This window comes from Poecile atricapillus, chromosome 3 (genome assembly GCF_030490865.1).
Source record: "Poecile atricapillus isolate bPoeAtr1 chromosome 3, bPoeAtr1.hap1, whole genome shotgun sequence".
NCBI lineage: Eukaryota > Metazoa > Chordata > Aves > Passeriformes > Paridae > Poecile > Poecile atricapillus.
The window spans coordinates 88522270-88540407 of NC_081251.1; positions in this window are offsets into that span (position 1 = coordinate 88522270).

The window sequence follows — 18138 nt, forward strand, 5'->3', positions numbered from 1 at the left end:
CTCCTGTTTCAGCACGTGCTGTTTGTGGTGTGCCGTGCTCACTGGTTCTCCTCCATGCAGTCAGATTAGTAATTTGACCACATGGTTTTCTTTGGGCTTGTGCCTACTGAACTTCATCTTATGGATTCTCAGAGTGGCTTTCCACTTTTTCAATATGCTTTATTTTCAATCCTGTCTTCCAAAGGGCTTGTAATCTTGTCCAGCTTGCTTTTTACACTTCTAAAAAGATCCCCTAAACTAAAACAAAACAATTTTGTTCTGGTCAATTAAAATCATAAATAAAACCAAAGCCAGGCCAAATACCTGTGGTATAACACTTAAGAATCCTCTCCAGCTTTACCAGGAGTCAACTATTCTAACTGTAGTTTTGCATCCATTTAAAAATACTTCCCCCTGGTTTGCTTATCAGGCTCTTTTCTAATATTGAGGAAATGGGAATGTCTTGGTTTAGGGCAAATTTGGGAGAAAACCTCCAGTGGGGCTGCCCCCGGGAAGCAAACCCACGTGGCCTTTTTCTGCCACCCCCTAACCGGTTCGGGAAGAGATTCCTCTGAGAGAAGTGGAAAAAACCTGTTTATTTCACAGGCACAGCACTACCCAGCACAAAAATGAACGATATCAAATTACAAAACCTCTCGCCATTCAGAAGAGATGACAAACTTCAGAGGATCTCTTTCCTGTGGGTGTTCGCTCTGTTATCAGTCCCTCTGGCGCTGGAAAATGCCGCTGCCCAGGTTGGGCTCCTGGTAGTCCACGGGTGCAAGCTCCCAGTGCTCCCCCGAGTCCCCAGTTCAGAGCAGGTTCGATTTGTTTCAGAAAAAGGGAAAGAAAACAGTCCAGGAAGACCTCTCTGCTCCGGCTAGTTGGAAAGCCAAGGCGATCTGTGTCTTGTTGTCTGTCTGTGCTGTAGTCAAAACTCCCGATGCAGGGGGGGAGCAAGTACAGTCTCTGATAACAGACTCAGTGCTTCTTTTCCACTCACTTTTACTCTTAGATGAAATTTTAAGAATACGAAACCTGTGTCTGGGTTAGGTGAACGAATGGGGATACAATTTAACATCATAATCAACCCAGGACATTCCACCCCTTATCCCCATATCGTCGACTTACTGCTAAAACTAACATTCCAACTCTGCACACATTTACATACATAGAAACTTTCCTTCCGTTCTACCCAAAAAATACAAGCAATATATCTATCATGCTCTTGTCATGCCCCACACTAAGCTACTGAATTCAGACCCCCACGCTGGAGAGCTGCAGGATTCTCCACTCTCTCATTTTACTCACTCAAAACACCATCTTTCACTTGGTCATACTTTCAACACTTACACATTTCTTTCTATTTCATGTCTGCGTGGTTTAATGTACAGACAATGGCAGTAACTTTTTACCTAATGATCAGGTCTCCCTGAGGTACACATCATGTTGTTCCATTTCTCTGCATTATTCATCATGTACAACTTGGTCCTTGAGCAAAGACAACCCCACGAATGGGTTTGTCTGTGCTCGAGGTAGAATTGACTCAAACCGTCTTCCCTAGCAGACCTCTGACACGTACTACTGGGACTTTGTCTCCGTCTACTACATGCAAAGACTCAGACTGGGCAGGACTTGCTCGGTTGGTGGAACTTCTGGTGTTGACTAACCAGGTGGCTTTTGCTAGATGTTGCTTCCAGTTTTTAAAAGATCTTCCACCCAGTGCCTTTAAGGTGGTTTTTAACAGTCTATTGTACTTCTCGACTTTCCCAGCAGCAGGTGCATCGTAGGGGATATGGTACACCCACTCAGTGCCATGTTCCTTAGCCCAGGTGTTTATAAGGCTGTTCTTGAAATGAGTTCTATTGTCTGACTCAATCCTCTCAGGGGTGCCATGCTTCCAAAGGACCTGTTTTTCAAGTCTCAGGATGGTGTTACAGGCTGTAGCATGAGGCACAGGGTAGGTTTCCAACCATCCTGTGGTGGTTTCTACTATTGTGAGCACATAGTGCTTGCCTTGGCAGGTTTGGGGAAGTGTGATGTAGTCAATTTGCCAGGCTTCCCCATACCTATATTTGGACCAGCGTCCACCGTACCAGAGGGGCTTCAACTGCTTGGCCTGCTTGATCGTGGCACATGTCTCACAGTCATGGATACCCTGAGAAATACTGTCTATGGTTAAATTTACCCCTCGGTCTTGTGCTCACTTATAGGTGGCATCTCTACCCTGATGGCCTGAGGCATCATGAGCTCATCGGGCTAGGAACAACTCTCCTTTATGTTCCCAATTCAAATCTATTTTTGACACTTGTATCTTTGCAGCCTGATATACTTGCTTATTATTTTGGTGTTCTTCATTAGCTTTACTCTTCGGGACATGGGCATTTACATGGCGGACTTTCACTGGTAGTCTCTCTACCCTGGTAGCAATATCTTTCCACTTTTTAGTAGCTCAAATTGGTTTTCTTCTACACTGTCAATTAGCCTCTTTCTACCTTTCTAACCATCCTCACAGAGCATTGGCTACTATTCATGAATTCGTGTAGAGGTAGAGCTTTGGCCACCTTTATCTTTCAGCAATGTCTAGGGCCAATTGAACAGCTTTGAGTTCTGTAAGTTGACTTGATCTACTTTCTCTTTCAGCGGCCTCTGCGACTTGTCGTGTGGGGCTCTATACGGCTGCTTTCCACTTCCGGTTCATCCCTACGATGCGACAGGAACTATTAGTGGAAAGAGCGTAGCGTGTTTTTTCTGCTGGCAGCTGGTTATATGGTGGAGCTTTTTCAGCCCTTGTCACTTCTTCTTGTTCTTCATCTATGAGACTAAAATTTTCACTTTCAGGCCAGTTTGTAATTATTTCCAAAATCTCAGGGCAATTCAGTTTACTAATATGGGCGCGCTGCGTGGTAAGAGCAATCCACTTGCTCCATGTGGCACTGGTTGCATGATGGGTAAAAGGAACCTTTCTCTTGAACATCCACCCCAGCACCGGTAGTCAGGGTGCTAGGAGGAGTTGTGCTTCAGTGCCAATCACCTCTGAGGCAGCTTGGACTCTTTCATAGGCCGCTAAAATTTCTTTTTCTGTTGGGGTGTAATGGGCTTCGGATCTTCTGTGGCTTCGACTCTAAAATCTTAATGGTTGGCCTCAAGTCTCACCAGACACTTTCTGCTAAAGGCTCTAGAACAGACCATGGCTCTCGGCTGCAGAGTAGAGCACGTTCTTTACATCTGGTCTTGTTCTGACTGGGCCAAGGGCTACTGCATGAGTGATTTCCTGCTTGATCTGAGCAAAGGCTTGTTGCTTCTCAGGGCTTCAATGGAAATTATTCTTTTTCCGAGTGACTAGGTAAAGAGGGCTCACAATTTGACTGTATTCAGGAATATGCATTCTCTAAAACCCTATGGCACTTAAGAAAGCTTGTGTTTCCTTCTTATTAGTTGGTGGAGACATTGTTGTGATCTTGTTGATGACATCAGTAGGAATCTGATGCCGTCCGTCTTGCCACTTTACTCCCAGGAACTGAATTTCACGAGCTGGTCCCTTAATTTTGCTTTTCTTGATGGCAAAACCAGCTTCCAGGAGGATCTGGATGATTTTCTCTCTTTTCTCAAACACTTCTGCTGCTGTGTTCTCCCACACAATTATGTCATCAATGTACTGTAAATGTTCTGGAGCCTCACCCTTTTCCAGGGCAGCTTGGATCAGTCTATGGCAGATGGTGGGGCTGTGCTTCTACTCCTGGGGTAGTTGGTTCTAGGTGTATTGCACTTCTCTCCACGTGAAGGCAAATTTAGGCCTGCATTCTGCTGCCAGGGGAATGGAGAAAAATGCATTGGCAACGTCAATAGTGGCATACCACTTCGCTGCTTTGGACTCCAGCTCGTACTGGAGCTCCAGCATGTCCGGCACGGCAGCGCTCAGCAGTGGAGTCACTTCATTCAATGCACGATAGTCCACAGTCAATCTCTATTTTCTTTTAGATTTACGCACAGGCCAGATGGGGCTGTTGAAGGGTGAGTGGGTTTTGTTGACCACTCCTTGGCTCTCCAGCTCTCGGATCATCTTATGGATGGGAATCACAGCATCTCAAGTTGTTCTATATTGTCGGTGGTGCACCGTTGAGGTGGCAATTGGTACTTGCTGTTCTTTCACTTTCAGAAGTCTTACTGTAGATGGATTCTCTGACAGTCCAGGCAAGGTGTTCAGTTGCTGGACACCCTCTGTCTCCACAGCTGCTATCCCAAATGCTCACCTGAATCCTTTTGGGTCTTTGAAATACCCACTTCAGAGGTAGTCTATGCCTAAAATGCATGGGGCTTCTGGGCCTGTTACAATGGGGTGTTTCTTCTACTTATTTCTAGTTAGGCTCACGTCTGCTTCTACCAAGGTAAAATCTTGCGATCTGCCTGTCACGCCAGCAATAGAAACAGATTCTGCCTCTACATGTCTTGATGGGATTAGCGTGCACTGTGCACCAGTGTCAACTAAGGCCTCATATTTCTGTGGTTCTGATGTGCTAGGCTAACGGTTTTCCCTAGCTTCTACCTGGCTAGAGGCAGGGCTCTTTTAAGCTTGGTTATCCTTCTTTCTTTGGGTATATGTCTTGGATGTTCCTTCAAGGGGATCGGACATGTCATTATCATCATACTTGGCAGTTCAGCTACGGGCAATTGGAGCTGCTTCTCTTTTGGTGGAACTTCTTTTGTGACTCTTTTCCTCCTTCAGTTCACGCACCCGTTGTGTCAGAGCTGCAGTAGATTTTCCATCTCATCTCCTCATGTTTTCTTCGCAATCACGCAGGAAGAACCACAGCTCAGCTTGTGGGGTATACCTTCTCTCCTGATCTGGGGAACGTCTGCGTTGAGTGCTAGGACTTCTCATCTGTACTGCTGAGATTTGGAGAAGGTCTTCTTTAATCTCGTCTCTAAGTTTCTTGTGATTCTCCTCTATCTTATTTTCTAATTTCTGCAGACATGTTTTCACAGCTGCGATTCTTGCATGCGTGGGGCCATGCACGGCATCTGCATATGCTCAGAGCTTTTTCGCTATATCTAGCACGGTCTCTTCTCTTTCATCTCGTTTCATCATTGCTAAAGCAGATGCATATTTTTGTGGCTCAAGTCATACTAATTTTCGCCACATCACAGATGTACATGGCACTAAGTTTGGATTTTTAGTTGGTATGTCATCGGAAAAGACAATCTCTGCCTCTGCCATTGCTCTCAGGCGTTGGATCCCTTGTTCGATGGTTTTCTACTGTGTTTTGCTGCATGTAGAGATCATCTATACACAGATACCTTTGGGCTACACTTTCAAGGACCCGTGCCCAGAGACTGTGAGGGTTAGCTCCCCTCATCATCCTCTGGTCAATAACCAGATCGTGTGACAGGGATTCCAGATGCCTTGCTTTAGTGCTATCCAGAACTGTAGCTTCACCTGTGGCGTCTCATAGACAGACTAACTAACTAATTATAGATTCATCAGGTCGTTGAGTGTAGTCCTTTTTCAGGCTACAAAGATCTTTCAGGGAAAAGGACCCAATATTAACTTCTGATCTTGTGCCAGTTGTTTTGACTCTTGGTTTTACATTAGGAGGTGTTGAGGGTCCTTTTCCTGCATCATCATCATCATCATCCACTGGTTGGTTGGTTTTGTCTGTGCACTTTCTACTTCTCGTGCTAGTAGCAACAGCCATTGGTTGAGGCTTGTTGTTTGGTTTAGCTACCAGCTTTGTAACTGGGAGGTTGGCTGCAGCCTGAGTAATTGGAGTAACTATTGATTTATCTCCCTGTCCCCTTTCTCCTGTTTGCTGCCCTACAGTATCCAATGTACGATAAGCATACGCCAGGGCCTAGCTTACTGCAATGATCTTTTTTTCTTTGGAATTATCCTGACACTTCTCTTTCAGGTATTTTCTTACCTCAGTTGGATTCAGAATTTGTTCATGTGGAAAGTCTCAAACTATAGGGTCAGAAAATTGCTTCAGGATTTGGCCTATATCCTCCCATTCTCCACCCCACTCAGGATTTTTCATGCTTGGTTCAAGGGTCTCATCAGTCTCTCTAGAAATCTCAGCCCTCATTCTAGAGAGGCTGAAGACTGTATAGAGGAAACTTACCAGATTAAATGCCAGAAAGATGGTCTCTTTAACATTCAGGGGGAACTGAACACTCGTCAATAGTGATGTAACCGATTCAGAGGAGAAGAAGGAAAGGTTGAAAAGCCTCATTCTCTGCTCTTCTTCTAACAAGCTGGGTGCATAACCATACTCATGAATCCTTTATATTTGGAACAGACGCCAGCACTTGAATAAACTTCTTAGAAATCATAATCACTAGGCCCAGCCTAATAGCTATTTTAATCTGTGCCCCTCTATTGTAAAAGCTATGTGTTAGGGACAATACCGGGGCTAGTTGTGGATAAGAAAATAAACCAAGGGACCATAAAGGTATTAAAACCTCAAAAAAGCCTAGCGACCAGAAACACATGAAGGCCTGCACCCCAAAAGACATTATTAATTCAAGCAGCATGGCTGGATGGCTAGGGACTGCTTTATCTTATCTCAATACAAAGTAATTGCTACTTCAGTACAATCAGTACAGGGTTTTTCCACTCTCTCGTGCCATGCGCTGGGCGCCAATGAATGTATTTGTCCTGGTTTAGGGCAAATTTGGGAGAAAACCTCCAGTGGGGCTGCCCCCGGGAAGCAAACCCACGTGGCCTTTTTCTCCCACCCCCAACAGGTTCGGGAAGAGATTCCTCTGAGAGAAATGGAAAAAAAACTGTTTATTTCACAGGCACAGCACTACCCAGCACAAAAATGAACTATATCAAATTACAAAACCTCTTGCTGTTCAGAAGAGATGACAAACTTCAGAGGATCTCTTTCCTGAGTCTGTTATCAGTCCCTCTGGCGCTGGAAAATGCCACTGCCCAGGTTGGGCTCCTGGTAGTCCACGGGTGCAAGCTCCCAGTGCTCCCCCGAGTCCCCAGTTCAGAGCAGGTTCGATTTGTTTCAGAAAAAGGGAAAGAAAACAGTCCAGGAAGACCTCTCTGCTCCGGCTAGTTGGAAAGCCAAGGCGATCTGTGTCTTGTTGTCTGTCTGTGCTGTAGTCAAAACTCCCGATGCAGGGGGGGAGCAAGTACAGTCTCTGATAACAGACTCAGTGCTTCTTTTCCACTCACTTTTACTCTTAGATGAAATTTTAAGAATACGAAACCTGTGTCTGGGTTAGGTGAACGAATGGGGATACAATTTAACATCATAATCAACCCAGGACAATCTAAGATTTTTGTCAGACAGGAGGATCATGACTGTAGACTCACCTGAAAGTTGATGGCTTCTTTGGACTTTAGATATTTGCTTTTATGATGTACTTGCCTGCATTTAACAGTGCAAAGATAACAGGACTTGCTTGTGTTTTTATAGCAAGTTTGGATCTGTTGTTAAAACTAATGATTTTTTTTTCTTCAGTGATGTTTGGGTTCAGCTTGTCTTTGTTATTCTGGTTTGATTTTATTTTATCTGATGGATTCTACAAATCCTAGAAAATAATACATTTTTCTAAAAAAATTATGAGCAGATGCACACTTAGTGAAATAATCCAAACAGGCAAACAAGCCAACCCCCCAAAAATTTTAGTTTGAAGAAAAGAGACCTATTATAACTTTGAAACACATTAGGTGTCTTTATTGTTTACTATTAGAACATCTTACATCTCTTGATGTTTCTAGATGCTTTGATGTGTAACCCAAGGGCCCAACACATTTGTCAGGCTTCACCATGTCTCAGAAATAAAGCTTTCATATACTGAAGACATGTATCATTTATTTCTGGTATTGTAATAGTGTTCCATTGGTCTCAGAAAAACAAACTGGCAATTGAAAAGGATAAATTGATTAGCATGAACTTCAAATCACTATTCTCTCCTAATTGTCCATTTAAAAAAATATTATTTTATTTTCTGAGGCTGGGCCATAAATATAGTTTTATCTAGGGCTGGGACATTTTATGCAGGCAAGTTCAGTCCAGCTGTGAGAGAACATTTAGCAATGGATTTGCATAAATGAGCTTGCCTCCAGGCCCACTCTCTCCACAGTCATTCTTCCTGTTTCTGCTCATTATCTCCAATTTTCAGCAAGTCTTCCAAATTCTGCCAGGCACAGTCTAAAAGTCTGATTGAAGGTTTCATTGAGAAGCAAGAAACATGGGAAGATGAAACCAAAGTTTTCTGGTATGCTGGATATCTGGGGAAGAACATGCAAAATCTGAAAGAGATGGTAAAATTGAATCCCCGCAGGGCACGTGGACAAAGGGAGTGGGTGAGACCTACTCGTCTCTGCTGGGACTGTTTAAAAGCACTGCTCCTTTCTATGCCCTTACAGCAATCCCTGAGCCATCTCTGCAAGTGTGGGCATGCCCATGCTTAACGAAGCCAAAGCTGTACAGAAATGTCATCTCTGATGGCAGTATGAGTGTCCTAACAGAATTAGAGAGTCTGGCTCCAGAGGAGAACTTATTGGGTGCTCACTTGAAGATTGTAGTCCTACACTATCTTGTACAGAAAGGGTGTGCTGCCAGGAGGGTTATGTGCTGCAAGACAGAAAGTGCTGTGGGAGCCTCTGGGAGCAGATCAAGGGAATATGTTGAGAGGAGAGCATGCAAGACAAAGAAAAGAAAGGCACTCAGAGTGTGGGTGTATACTGAAGATTCATTCTCACCATCTTTTCCTACAGGCTTTTATTAATTCTTTTAAATTCCACTGAAATTTAATACTCATATGGGGAACATTCACACTTGTGCAGTGTCTAGGTGCGTTGCAAAAGGATGAGAAGTTGTTAATTTTATTTCTTCATATAGATTTATTTTAAAAGCATTTTCCCACTCTAAATACAAAGATCTATTAGTATCACACTGCCTCGTGTCTATTACAAACACAACTGTCTATTAGCATTGCATAACATGATGTATGTATGTGGATGCATTTATAAAAGTGTGTATATGTGTATCCATACAGATTTACATGCTTCTCTCAACAGTCTCACAATACACACTGCATCATTACAAAAAGATTTTATACTTTTTTAGATAAAAGTTGGCATGTAAATCTAGGATTTTATTAGTCCTATTTGAAGTAAACAATGTGAAATAGATGTTTACATTTCAGAGATATGCCTTGAAATCTGCAGAACTGAAGGGGGCAGGGGGGAAATTTTTCGTCCCAGTTCCACCTGGCTTTAAAAGGTGCTACACTCTTAAAACTCTTTCTAAGGTGTCGTGTGATAGGACTGCATGCAGACACCCATCTACTAAGTCAAAAGGCTCCATATCAAACCAGCCATGCTGTCCATAGTTAATGTGAACAAAATATTTTAAAAGAATCTCTATGGATCAGAAGAAATTTGTATTAAGATTTATTTTATAACCTCCAATTGCTGTGAAATCTACTTGTTTATATTCTCCAGCACAGCAGGATATAATTTGCTGTGATCCAGTGGCACTGAATAGACCCTAATATGTTGGGAAAAAAATGTGGTTTATGCCACTAGGTAAATTGAAGACTTCTGCAGAACCTGGAAACTTAACATCTGAAGCCATCTGAGCTGCATGATTCTCTGTTGCTAGTAGGACTGATTCCTCACAGTGGAAATATGAACACTCATTATGTATTGTGCACCAAGGAATTTTCCTGTTTAGCTTCTCTAACTGTTGCATCACATTTTAAATTTTCCTTTCTTTGTAATTGAATCTAAATAAGGGCTCTGGTATTGTATTAAGTTTTTTGAGAGAAAAATAAGCTCTTCAAAATCAAGACATGCATTCTCCACTGTCTAATCAATTTCATAACTTTTTTTTCTGTTAGCTTATCCCCTTGAATGAAATTATCATTTTCAGATAAGATACATATTAGTGTCTAGGTTGTTAAGCTTGCTAAATCTTGTCTCATGGACTGAGCGAGATTTTTATACATGCATTTGGCTCTTTGACTTTTACTAATGTACAGTGGTTTTGGGTTTTTTGGTTTTTTTTTTCCCTATGTATTTTCCTGGTAAGTCCTTAAGAATGTTGCAAAGAAAGAAGCTTTTATATATTTTTTAAATAATTTCTTTCTGCTGTAAGGAAAGACTACCTACAGCTGGACACAGCTGTGAGAACAAGCATTAATACTATACTGAGAACATATACCTGTCCTATGGGATAGTTCTTTCCAAGGCTCCTGTGATGTGGAGGCCTCGTGAGGTCCAAGAAAGCAAGCACAGAAAACATTAATGTGTGTGGAATTAACAGGTAAAGCAGAGACATCAATCACTGTTCTGTTTCTCATAAGGCTTCTCAGATGTGGTAACTCAGAAGCAACCCTTGATGTTTATATTAATCCAAGCTATCATTGCTGGTACAGAGCTACACATATGAATTACTATCAACAATATTTTATTTTCTGTAAAATGTAATAGCACAGAATTTAATTAGCTCATTATCTCATACAGACTGTTCTTCTTCTTTCTTAGTTTTTGCAAGTTCACGACTGAGACCCAGTCTAGGGCATGGGGATATCTGGTCTCAGGGTGAGATCTACTCACTTTAAAAAGAGATGATTATGAGAATTTTCTAGTAAGCAGAGTAGAGAAAAACAAATGAATGGCAAGAGAGCTTTGTTCACAATATCATTAAAGTTGTATTTGTTCTATAATTGATGATCTTTGGTCCTTGCAAAACTGAATGCAGAGAAAAGGAGCATTATGGGAACAGACTGAATGGACTGCATAAACCCAGAGGAACTAACTAAGTGGAAAAGCTTATAAAACAGCCCTGGAACTTTACAGGTTATGCCCAGATGTTATTGAGCTTCAAAGGGGAGATGGACTCATCTGGACAATATCACAGATTTTTTCAAGCAATTCTTTGCATCCTGTTTTAAGTGAGAGTGGATTATCCTCTTCTTTTTTCTCTATAGCTAAATGTTTTTGTTCTCAGTCCTTAAATATCTGAATTTTTCATAATCCTCCATGGATCTTACTCTCACTGCAGCTCAGTACTAGGACCTGTTACTATGTCCAATACTTTCTCCCTTGAAAAGGACAGTAAAAATATACCAGGCAATTTGCTTAATGTCCCCTACTGACTCAGTGACTGAGTCAGGCAAATGATTCCTTACATGTATGCACATATGTGACTTTTCCCCACACAACATATTTGTATCATGGACTAGAATCACTGGTTTTGGTTTTGTTTCAGCAGTGACACATTTTTGCCTTTGGGGTTTTATCACAGCTGCTGGGTGATGAGGAAAATAAATCCACCTGGCTAAGCTATTCACTAGGTTTTTTTTTTTTCTGCCTCTCTTTAATGTGGGGCAGCTGTGCTGCCTTATTCTCTGCAGCTGACTGTCCTTCTCTGCCCACCTTATAAAGCATGGAAAAATCACCCTTCCCCTGTTCAGCTGCCTGACTGAGGAAATGCTTTAAAGGCAAAAATTGCAGCTCCTTCAAACAGTGATTCACAGAAGAACTTGAGCTTTGATTTATAATTAGAGCCCTGAAAGCCTTCATTGCAAAGCTGGGAAGAGCTAGGAAAAAAGCTTTCCTCACCTGTTTTCTACCTCACTTCATTATAAATCTGGTTCATGTCTGTCCTCTGCCTCTGTGTTTGCCAAGGTTTTGATGGTGCTGGTGTGAAACAGTTTAAAAGGGAAATTTTAAGGCAAAAGGAAATGGGAAATATCCTTTTTCCCCATAATTTCAGGACAGAGATTTTTTCTTCCTTTGAAATTATTAGGATGTTGACTTTCTGTATGACTTTGAAATAGTTTGTTCTCACTTCTGTCTTCTTGCCTCCTTTTCTCATTCCCTCTCCTACAATAACAACTGTTCCTCCATTTCACAGCCCTGATGACTGATGGGCTGAATGATAGTCTGTTCACATGACAATCATCTGTGCCTTTGCTCATGAGATGGTCTTTTGCAGAACATGATACTTCTACCTAGACCAGGAAAGAAGAAATCTCGCTGCTGTCTAAACACTTGAGTTCCCTCTTGGCTTCACTCTCTTGAAAGATAGAATCCACTCAAAAGTAAAAGCCCACCTCTTGAGGATAGCATTTTTTTGTAAAAAAAAAAAAAAAAAAGCATGAGCCTAAAATTCTCTTTCCCTATGAATCTTTGCACATCTTGATATTTGTTTTCTATTTTTCTCTTCATAGTCTCCAACAACTTTCTCCCTCTCTTGCTTTTCTCTTGCTCTCTCCTTGTGGTAGCCATGCCCCAAAAATAGGTCTTAGGCTCCTCAGTATGGCTTTTCTCCTCTGAAATAAAGAATGTCTTCTGAAATCTCATGTTAAAAAATGTTTGCAGAAACATGTAATCTCTCAGCATCCAGAGGCAGAAGCTGTGAGGAAAAACATGGATTTGAAAAGAAATGAATGTATTAGTTCTGTCAGTTTGAATCAGTGATGCTGTCTATGCTTACATACCTATGCATAGATTGAAAGCTCTAACACTTGCTTTCAGTCCCTGAACTCCCTGAATTTGTACTTGTAGCATACACTGTATGTTGTCATGCACTTTGTCAAGCCTCTTCATGAGAGCTGGTTTTCTAGTGCTAGCCCTGATCCTGTACTGTGGTGTCATGTGAAATGCTGTGCTAAACTCAGCTAATCCTGTTCAGAAGGAAAAGAATTCTACACAGTTGGTATAACTGTCAAGTTTTTCTTACTGCTTCTAGCAATTAGTTCAGAAGTTTTGGAGGCCAATATTTGTGATTAATACATAAAAAAAATGTACCATCTCTTCTGCTAGTAGTTGAATATTACCTTTTCTTCCTTTTTTTTTTTAAGTTATATCATATAGTTGGATTTCATGGGTAATATTTGGGTTGTTAGGGTATTGCTTTAGTTTAGTACTTTGAGAAGCTTAAGAGGGCAGCAGTTTCTCATTTTCTCAGTCATGTTCCATGGAATAATAAGGATGAGTGATGTGATTGTGATCATTTTTCAAAGACCTCGTGGCACATGGAAACAAAAATTTGCAAGAAGGTACCATATTTTGAGTCAGATTTTAGTATGCAGGTGACAAGAAAACATTTTTCAGTAGTTTAAATTAGAGATGGAATAAAAATTAACCAGAAAACCTTAGTTGCATATAAAACTGGACAACAAAAACAAGGAAAGAATGAGGAGGAAGATGCTTTCCTGTTAAGTCATCGAGTATAGGTGACACCTACAACTAAGACGCAATTACTGCTGTATAAAATTACATTAAGACTCTGGATGTCAATGGTCAAATATTCCAAACCTGAAATTCAAGTTTTAAGGGATAATATTGCCTGCAAATACAGGGGTTACTTCTTTTAAGAACAGAAAAGTGGATTAAGCTGACAGTAGAGCAAACTTGTCGTGACTTCTATGGTTCAGCAGTGAGGACAGAAGGATCCAGTAATTTTCAGAGTACAGTGCATGGCATATAACAAGGTCTGAGAACTGTGACAAATTGAGAAGGATGGAAGGAGAAGGAGGAGAGCTTCTCTGTGTCCCTACCACCATGCAGATAAGGGCACTGGACATGGCAGTGTTTGTTGGCCTTCCCTCAAAATCAGGGATGCAGGTTTCCAAGGGGTAAGTTGGGGATTCAGTTTTGCTCTCTAGATGGAAACACTGAGTGTGGCTTAATCGCATGACAGGCATATCAGGTTTACTTTTTCCAAATGTGATCATTAATGGACAAAGTAAACGAAAGTGATAAAGCAGACTTGATTAGCTAGACATAAAATACATGCAAATAGACCATTAAAATATTTTAGTCTGGCTAAATGTGTGAAACATTTTTATGACATATCCACTCTACATACAATGCAAATATCAACTTCATGCCCTACAAAAGTAAAACAACATCAGATTCACTGCTTGCCACATGGAATAATTCATAAATGTCTGTAAGGATTTTTATTTGTGGTTTGTCTTCTGAGAAGCTGGAAAATGAAGCCATTTCCAGTAGCTGGAATAAAAAAGGTGTTCTCTATGAAAGCAGCTGTCTCTCCTGTAGCTCTGCCAGAGTCTCATGATAGATTTTGAAGGTTGAAATTTGACTACCCTATTCTTTAAGAAAGATCTAAATGGGAAAGTTGTTCTGATAGTTTAGAAAGAAAGATAAAAAAGAGACGGGACTTTTCTGGAAGGCTGGAACAGATTATCAGCAGCCTAATGGCCTCATCAATCATCATCATCATCTTCACAAAAAACCTGCATCACCTCTTCACTTTACTTTTCTGCTGAATTACTGAAACAGCTCACTATCTATTGTCTATTATTTCTTCAACTTCTGATTTAACTGTCCACATAATCTGCTGTAACCCAAATATTCTGAATACTGATATTCCACAACTTTTATAATATGTAACCCTTTAGCATCTAGAAGTAAACAGTAACCTCCTTGTAGACTGTTTACCTTGACAACATCAAGAGATGGATGTAGAGTTAAGTTTCACAGAGGCTTCAACTTGAGTGCTGAGCGTAATAAAATACCTGAAGTAACCTCCAATAAAACTAAACCAGTAAAAATTTAATTTTATATTTGACTAAATTTGAGCAGTAGGTCGGTTTAGGGGAAAGTGGTGGATAAGAAGAGGCTTTAATAAAGGCAAAAGTCATTTCCCGATGTGGTGGTTTCACATTGATTGACATTTGGAGAAGAAGAAACCACACACAGAAGTGATTTCTTTGAGAGAAGCTGCTGGGAGCTTCCTCAGTGCCTGGGACAGGCCAATAGGTGGCAAGTTCTGAGAACTGACAACATTTTGTGCCATTTAGAAATTAGATCTGCCTCTGTGAGATCCACATTTTAAAAACACTTGGCCTGGGAAATCTCTCATGGCTTCTGGCCTCAGAAGGTAACTGAGCTCTGGTGGGGCTGGCCCCACTCCCCTGCAGCCTGTGCAGCCTGGGGGAGGCCAGGCCAGACCCCAGTGGCTCCTGGGTGGAGGATGGAGGCTGTGGGACCCCAGCCCCGGGCTGGGCTGGGCCATGGCAGCTGACACTAAACCCCCCCCTCCCCCCCCCCCCCACCTCAGTGCCTGCTGGGCAGAGGGAGGGGCCCAGTGTGGCCTGAAATCCAACACCGTGACTGCTGTGGCCACTGGGTGAGATATTAACGCTTTCATTACACAGATGAGACCTGCAGACCTTATTCTTCTCTCCAAGGAGAGAAAAGGACAGAGTGATGACACATAGAAAGACAACATGAAGACATCAAGGTCAGTAAAGAAAGAGTCAAGCCTCAGACGGAAAGAGAATTAGAAGATACCAAATGGGGCTGAAATATTCTTTTGCTAGGACCATGGAGATGGACAATGATACACTGAAATACCTTCTTTAATTCATGAGAGAGTATGTAGATGTGAGCAGAATCATCCATTGATGAAGCCAAGCAGATGTTGGAGTAGCTGTGGTCCCATGAGACGCTTGAACAGAAAGAGATGAGAGCTGATGAAGACCCTTTTCCCCAGGAAAAGAAGAAGAAAACCTCTGTTCCCAGAGATGATCACAGAGACAGATGAAGAGAACCTTTGTCTTTGAATAACTCATCCTTAAAATAATTCCCATTGAGTCCATGGCCCATTGACACACCTCTAGGAGGGCTGTGAAAATGGGAGGAATTTCACAATGCAGAACTTTTTTGCCCAGGCAGCTGCTATTTGTGGAAATGAAAAGCCACGAGAGAACTGTTTCTTGAGGAGAAGTCTCCATGGCATGGTAAGAGAAAACTCCTCTCCTTACAAGAACTGATGAAAGACTATTGTATAGTTGGCACTGCTTTAACATCCCAAATTTTGTCTCTGTGTGATCAGTTGGGAAAGGAAAAAGTTGAGCAGGGGGAGGAAAAGTTTTCTGGATGTTTTATTCTGATGCTTCTTATTCTTGTAGTCCTGTTAATAAAGTTTCTTTATACCTTTTAAGTTTTAAGCCTGTTTTGCCCTTCTCCTAATCCACCTCTCACAGCAAGAAATGCGTAAGTGCCCTGGTGATTTTTGCCAGTGCTAAACCCACCACATTATTTGGTGTGTTGGCCGGGAAACTCAAATTGGTGAATCTAAACCGCTACACCTGATAACACTGCTCCCCTTTCCCTCTTTGGAACAGGCTGTGTTGCCATCACTATCAACTGTCGCAAGCAAAGACTATCCTATGAGCTGTAACATCTCCCATGTGCATATCACTAATTATCTGCAGCAGGGAAGCACATTCAGATTTTAACTACAATAAGTAACAACCCAAGAGTACAAATTATTCCTTGAGACAAATTTTAATGTCTTGGAGTCATAAAGTGTTGGTAGTTGTGGCATTCCCCAGCCTACACAGAGAACAAGGTGAATGTTTTTGAGTGTTAATGCTTATGATTTCCAGATACTCCAGGGGCTTTGCAAAGGGAGAGTGACATTTACCACAGTTCCATGAACTAACTACAAAATCTGGGCATCACTGATGCCACTTAGGGGTATAAACAGTGCATAGGTTTTCTGCATGTGAGTGGATTCCTAATGAAGAGTGCTCCATGGGTAGTAGATATAACTAAACCCCATTTGCAGATGAAGGAAGATAAACATTAAAGTACGAAGTAACTTGTCAGAACTCAAAGTGATATGTAAGAAAATCTATCAGATATGCCAAAAATCCCTCTACACTCATTAACTTTTTTCTGGAATTGTAGTATCACAGACTGGTTGAACCTGGAACGGACCTTTGGAGGTCATCTGGGCTAATCCTTCCTACTCAAGTAGGACCACCAGCAGCAGGATCCTTAGAACCTTGCCCAGATGGCTTTTCATATCTCCAGGGATGGAGGCTACGGTCTTCCTGAGAAACCCATGGCAATGCTCAGTTACCCCTACAGTACAAAAGGTGGATATACAGTACAAAAGACAGATGGATCTTCCTTCTGTCCTACCTATTCTTTTTCTCCATTCACTAGTTGTCAGGACCAGTGCTAGATAGACTGATAAACACTGTGTCTCTTTGGTACCATCACAAAATAGGAATAAATTCAGTGGCAAGTGGTCCATTTCCCACATAGGAGGAAGATGATAGTTCTCCACCTTGGTAAGGCCAGTGAAGACATGCAATAAGAGATTTTATCATCATAAATTATAAAATCTTGATGTACTTCTCACTCTACTGTCTGTGCTGTTAATCAAGGCCTGGTCAGTATAAATAAAATTTGAACTTCCACATTGTATACATCTGAATTAAGTGATCAGGTCTCTTGGCACCTTTCCTTTCTCATCAACATAATTTAATTTTATTTTTCAGTCATTAGTTCTAAAATTACATTGCTTTTTCTTGACGCATCACTGAAAATATTTTAAACCTATTAACATCCTTTACAACTCTTACTGCCTCTCACCTTGACTGGTGTCATTTTTGTTGGTGCTTTTGTCTTGGTCCATATCAGGAATGCAACATGCTGCTGTGAGAATCATCTTAATTGTTCCTTAGCACTTCTGTATGAATTTCTTCATGTTGCTCAGGGACATAAGTTCCTGTTATATCTGAGATACCAAGAGAGAGGGATAAGGGGAGCAGGAATCTGGTGGAATATTCAGAGCTGCAAAAGATTCAGACTCTGCCTTCTGACTCTCCAGAGTACAGTTCTGCTCAACTGCCAGCTCTCACCCACTCTTCTTCATTGCTTCACGCCTTATTTCACAAACCCTTTCTCTGGTGTACATAATGAAAATTATTAACTCTGAAATCCATTTTTTAAAAAAAATATTACTTTTATGATATATTCTGTCATCTCTTTTCTTGTTTCTCCCCTTTACTTCCCCCATCTTTTTCATCAGTGATGACTCAGTTGGTGAGAGCACCCTGAAAGGGTGCATGAAGTGGCTTTCAAGAACTCAGCTTAGTGAAAGCATTCTGTAAATATCAGGATTTGGCTTTAGACATACTTGATCCCAGCATGAGCCAGTGGGAGAAGAGAGAAAAATTAAGCATGTCTCTTCGCTGTTCTTGAACAAAGAAAACCACAGAAAGCCTCTTTGTTCAAGTGGAGGGAAAATTCCTATATAGCAAGGAAAACATGGGAATATCGTGCCATGCTGTATAGTCACCATGCAGGCATGGTGATTTTAGTGTTTAGAGGGGAGTGAGAAAGTGTTCTAAAATCCT